Consider the following 6,470-nt stretch of genomic DNA (forward strand, 5'->3'; position numbering starts at 1 on the left):
TCAATTTTCTTTGGGCACCCAAGAATTTGGAGTTAGTTCTATCTATGAGTGAAGGAGTCAGTGCTTAGGAATTTAGGGTTTGTTTTACCGGGGGAAATGGGAGGGACTCTAGAGTCAGTAGTCAGTTTCTGGAATTTATTGTACTGGACCTGATGGAGGCCCTGAGGTCAGTGATTGGTATCTGAAAAGAATTTGTTCACAGGAGGGTAATGCTTCAGCCTCTTCCCAGAGACTGTCTTTCCAGGTTTGATGGACATCTCTTCATCAGGGTTTGTTTTATCACTGGGGAAAAAAATGTATTGGGAAAGGATCAATGCTCTCAATGTATAGCTTTCCTTCTCACTCCCCTTTCCCCAGGTCTCACTACTTTGGGGTTTGTCATTTTCCATATCTAATATTTTATATTTTGAGATTTCAAATCATTCAAGTCTTCTTCTTCTTCTTTTTTTTTTTTTGGACCAGGGATTGAACTCAGGGGCACCCAACCCCTGAGACACATCCCCACCCATTTTTTAGTTTTTATTTTGAGACAGGGACAGGGTCTCATTAAATTGCTCAGGAGCTGACTTTGAACTCGTGATCGTCCTGCTTCAGTCTCTCCAGCCACTGGGATTACAGGTATATATGCCACTGCCCCTGGTTTCAAGTGCATTTTTAAAAGCAAGTTTTCCCTTAGGAACAGGTTTGAATCCAGTATTCCCCTAAGAGTCTTAGCAGATGGAACCTGGGACACAGCCTGGCAGAATCTGTTTCTGGATTGATTCCAAGTCAACATTTGAGTTAATGAGGTTTTTGGTTTGGGTTTCGTTTTTTAAGCAAAGCAGCTTCAGAAGTTTAGAAGGTTTAACCTTGCCAAAGTTGATTGCAGCCTCATGGTCAGATTCACTCACCCTGACCTGTACGAAACCTAAACTATGTATTTATTTATTTATTTTAAACATGGGGTGCATTACCACTGAGTTACATCCCAGCCCTTTTTTTTTTTTTTTTTTTTTTGAGACAGGGTCTTCATTAATGAAGGTTTGCTTTCAGTTTCACTTTCTTACTCAGAACTTTATCAACATTCCAACCTTATGTCACAATCTAGTCTGCAGGAATCCTGACTGCCTTTCCATCCAACTAATCCATCCCTCTATTTTTATTATATGGAGTTGATCGGCTCTGATGAACAGGAGCTACTGTTTACTCTAAGCAACTTGGTAAGACACATGTGTGATGCAGGGTAGGAAATAAAGCCACAGAAATTCTCCCTGTCCCCTGAGGGTGATGTCATGACAACCCCTCCAAAGTGAAAGGAAAATACCTGACTCCTCCAACCACTAAGAAAGCAACACAACTCTGAATAAGCTTCCTTGTTTTTTGATGCAACATATTGTTTATTTTAAACGTGTTTATTTTCTAATATCAGCAGCAACTGGCTCTCATTGAATCTCTATCATCAGCTTCTCAAAGTGCTGGACCAGGTATGTGTAAAGTTCTGTGGTAAGGCGCCACCTTCTTCTGTTGGTTACCCATGTCAATGAAGTTGAAGATTAAATGGATAAAGCCATAAATTTCCCTCTAACCACTGCTTTTGCTGTGTATTAATTAACTTTTACATCACTGTGATAAGATACCTGAGAAAAATAATTTAAAAGAGCTTAAAGGAGAAAAGATCCGCCTTGGTTCACAGTTTCAGAGGCTTTAGCCATGGTTGCTTGGCCCACTTGCTTTTCTGTCTGCAGCAAGGCAGAAGTTCATTGTGGCAGAAGCCTGTGGTGGCAGGGGAAAGCCACTCAACTTATGGCAACCTGGAAAGAGAGAGAGAAAGAGGGAGGGGTCAGGGACAAAATATACTCTTCAATAGCATCCCCCCCACCTCCTCCAACTAGGCCCTACCACCTAACTTTCCACTACCGCACAATAGCCTATTAAGCTATGAATTCATAAGTAGATTAATCCATTCATGAGGTCAGAGCCCTAATGACCCAATCACCTCCCCAAGACCCCACCTCTGAACACTGCTGCACTGGAACCAAGTCTTTTAACACATGAGCTTTTGGGGACATTTAAGATTCAAACCATAACCAGCTACATACCACAAATTTGATGTTATGATCTCATTCAGTATCAAATATTTTCTAATGCCTCCTGTGATCTCTTCTTTGATCTCTGGCTTATTTAGATGTATATAGTTTAATTTCCACATACTAGAATTTTCAGATACGTCTTCATTGCTGATAGAATACAAAATATATCTATAATATATTCTATATTATTTTAATACTTTTAAATTTACTAATGTTTATATTATGATACAGCATATCATCTAGCTTACCTCACCAAATGTTCCATATACACACAATAGAATATTTATTTATTTGGCAGTCATTGAGTGAATTTTTTTGGTTTGGTTTGGTTTGGTATTGGGGATTGAACACAGGGGTGCTTTACCATTGAGCTACATTCTCAGACCAGCCCCTCATCCTTTTCAAAAACTTCTTGAGACAGTCTTGTTAAATTGCTGAGGGTTAAATTGCCGTAGCTGGCCTTCAACTTGGTGATCTTCTACCTCAGTCTCCAGAGTCTCTGGGATGATAGGAATGTGCCACTGCACCCAGCCAGGTGAAGTTCTTACAAACTTCTTAGATCATATTGTTTGAGAGTGTTCAAGTCTTCCAAAATTCTTGCTGATTTCCTATTTTCTTCTACCACTTCCTGAGAGAGTAGGGTCCATTTCCAGATTAATGTAGATTTGTCTTTTTCTTTTACAGTTATCCAAGTTTAGCTTATGTTTCCTGAATTTGTTTTTATTCATTCAAAGTATTTTCTAAGTTCTCTTGTGATTTCTTCTTTGATTCATTGGATATTTAGGCATGTGAGTTTAATTTCCATGTATTTGTATATTTCACAAATTTATTTCTATTACTGGTTTCTAGTTTGATTTCACTGTAGTTGAAGAAAATATTTTTTATGACCCAGAAACTCAGGAAGCTAAGGAAGGAGAATCAGAAGTTAAAGCCAATTTAATGAGATTCTGTGTCAAAATAAAAATGGCTGGGGATGTAGCTCAGAAGTAGAGTGCCCCTATGTTCAATTCCCAATACTGTTTAAAAAAAACACTTTGTACATTTAATCCTTTTTAATTTATCAAATTTTGTTTTATAACATAGCATATGATCTGTCCTGAAGAATATTTCATGTGTACTTGAAAAGAGATTAGGATATTCTCAGTTCTTTCTTGGCTTGTGCACAACCTACACACACACACACACAGGCTTCTAAGTCCTCAAGAATATATTGAAGTTTTGCATATCTCTCTATGAAGGTCTCATTCGTTAGGTTTTCCTCATAAGCTATTGGCCAGTCTCTCATTTGCTCCAGTTGGTATCACTGTCTCAAATGGCTGCACAAACACCTACAATGATATGCTCCGAAAATCTCTTGAGTATTTCTCACTATCAAGCTCTCTGATCAAATAAATAGAGTCTTTCCAGAGGGCTTCCAGACAGGTGAGATAATGAGAGATCTCCAGACAGGACTTTCTGGGGAAACTCCAAATCTCTACTGTCCATAAGGCTGCTGGTTCTCACAGCTACCATGATTCTGAGACAGTTATTTTTCCAGAATACTAAAGAGCTTAGGACAGGGAAATGCGAATAGGGCAACTTAAAATGCCATGACATTTACTATTCTAATGTAATTTGAATATTTCTCTTAAATAAATACTCCTCTGGATATTATAAGCCTTCAATTACATTCTAGAGTCTGAAGAAAAATGTTTTACTGACTTTTACCAATGTTCTTATTGCTCAATGAAGGACCTGATTTTTGGAGGTCTTTACTCAGCCATTGTGGAAGTGAGTATCTCAGCATTTTACCTTATTTTATTTTGGGTTCTGGAGATTCAGCCCAGAGGTGCTTTACCACTGAGCTATATCTGCAGACCACCCACCCCCCTTTTTAAATTTTTATGTTAAGACAGGGTATCATTAAGTTGCCTTGGGCCTTGCAAAATTGCTGAGGCTGGCCTTGAACTTGATACTCTTGCTTTAGCCTCCCAAGTCACTGAGATTATAGGCAGGCACCATTATGCCCAGTCGCCTTGAATTATTTCTGATGAGAAGTTACCTGCAACCATTATTATTTCCCCCAAATTCAATCACTCTTTTTCCCCTATTACTGCTTTTAAGATATTCTCTTTATCTAGAAAGTTATGGAACACTTACAAATTCATTTCAGGAAACCAGTATCACCCTCATACCTGAAAGGAAAGCCAGGAACCGGGAAATGGGCGGGAGAGAAATGAAAGACAGACCAAGCAGAGATACACGGAGAGTTTTGGGTACTGGAGATTAAACCCAGAGGTGCTTTACCTCTGAGCTACATCTGCAGATAAGTGCTGCAGTCTGGCTGGGCACAAATCACCAAGCCGCCACACAGCCTTGTAGGTTCAAACAGCAACCTTTATTCTTGAACTCTCACCGGCCCTCTACACACACTTCCCGGGAACACACTGCCTCCACCGGGCTCCGCGCGCCAATTCTCTCAGAACCCGGCGAGAACTCAAGGGGAACTCCAAAGTAGCCGGGCGCCGGAGGCAGCAGGATCCACCCTAATCCCGAGCCCCCCTAATCCTGGAGCAGGGTCACTTTTTAACCATTCCCTCTGGCAAAAATGCCAGGCGTCATTCTGACTAAACTGTGGCTCTCAACAGACAAGTGAACAAAATTGCTGGGGCTGGATTTGAACTTGTGATCCTCCTGCCTCAGCCTCCCAAGCCGCTGGGATTGCAGGTGTGCACCACTGCAAGCACCAAGCCAGAAATAACATTTTAAGAAACTCTTTGCTGGGCTTAGGTCATGGCTTGGTGGTAGAGCGCTTGCCTAGCATGTGAGAGGCACAGGGTTTGATTCTCAGCACCACGTATAAATAAAGATCCAATGACAATTAAAAGAAATTTTTAAAAAGAAAAGAAAAGAAACTCTTTGCAGCTGGATGCACAGTGTAGGGTAGCGCCCTCTGTAATCCCAGTGCCTCCGTAGGCTGCAGCCCAAATTCAAGGCCTCAGCAATTTACCAAGGCCCTAAGCAGCTTAGTGAGACCTGTTTGGAAAAAAAAAAAAAAAAAGATCTGGGGACGTGGCTTGGTGGTTAAGCACCCCAGGTACCAAAAAAGAAACCAAAACCCTTTGCCACATGACAGGCCTTGGACTGAGAAATTAGAGTATATACATGATTATGTTGGATCTGCACATTAATCCTATTGACATAGGTTGGAAGAAATAAGGATAGGTGTCATGATTTCTAACAGAGAAGGGAAAAGAAACTAACTATAAATCTAAAAATCATGGTTCATGTTCCCAGCTCCTCCTTCTCTCTCGGCTTCCTGGCTACCTTGAGGTGAGCAGATCCTGCACCATGTCCTTCTGCCAATATGTTCTAATTCATTTCAGGCCAGAAGCAATAGAGCCCAGCCTTCTATGGACTGAAACCATGAGCCCAAATAAATCTTTCCTTTTTTGTTTTTCTTGAGTATTTTGTCAGATTAATGAAAAGCTAACTAATGGACTAGGGTTACTGAATCTTTAGCCTCACCCAGTATTTATCCTATGGTTAGAGTTGGCAAATTTTTCTGTATAAAGTTTGGTAGTAAATATTATATACTTTTTGGGCCAACTACTGCTTCAGCATTAAACTCTGCTTTTGTAGTGTAAAAGCAGCTATATGTAATAAACAAGAAGGTGTGGCTAAGTTTCATTAAGACTTTGTAAAAATAAGCACTGAGTAGTATTTGGTCTGTGTGCATAGTTTGCCAAGCCCTGCTTTATGACAATTACTATGATCTTTGGACATTACTTATACTATCAATGTCTTTAGTTCATCTTTAGCACTTAAAATTTTGTTCTTTTACTATTTTAGCATGTGCCTAATTGGCTAAAATTTCTCTTTTTTAATACATAAAATTCAGTTTTAGTGTTCTTATATTGGTTTGATGGTCTTAGAGTCACTAATGTCAAAGATAAAACAAGGTACTGTCCTTCATCTAATTTCTGCTAAGTAAGAAAGACCAACTTCTGGGCTCTGATTCTTATCTAGTTAAAAATAACTTCAAATGAGGGGACCATCACTTATATTTTTAATAAGTTTCATGGTATGCTGGTTGAGTTCTCTGAAGAGTAGATGCTGAAATGAGTTAGGGTTGGAAGTTCAAAAGTTTTGTTGGGAAGAATGCCAATTTGGTTCCTAAAAAAAGCAGATATAAAGAATAGGGCAAATGTATAAGAGATTTATTAAGGAAAATTATCATGAAGTACAAATTAGGAGGGTACTTGGGTAAGCAGGAATAACCTAGAGGTGAAGATAATAGCCTAACACCTGTAAAAGAAGAGTAGTAAAGAAGGTTTAAATATAGGGAGCCTTATATTGCAACTTTGTTTTGGCCAGTCTGATACAGAGGTCCTAAGCAAAGGTTTTCCTTTGGAGGAATAG

This window comes from Marmota marmota, unplaced genomic scaffold (genome assembly GCF_001458135.2).
Source record: "Marmota marmota marmota unplaced genomic scaffold, marMar, whole genome shotgun sequence".
Lineage (NCBI taxonomy): Eukaryota > Metazoa > Chordata > Mammalia > Rodentia > Sciuridae > Marmota > Marmota marmota.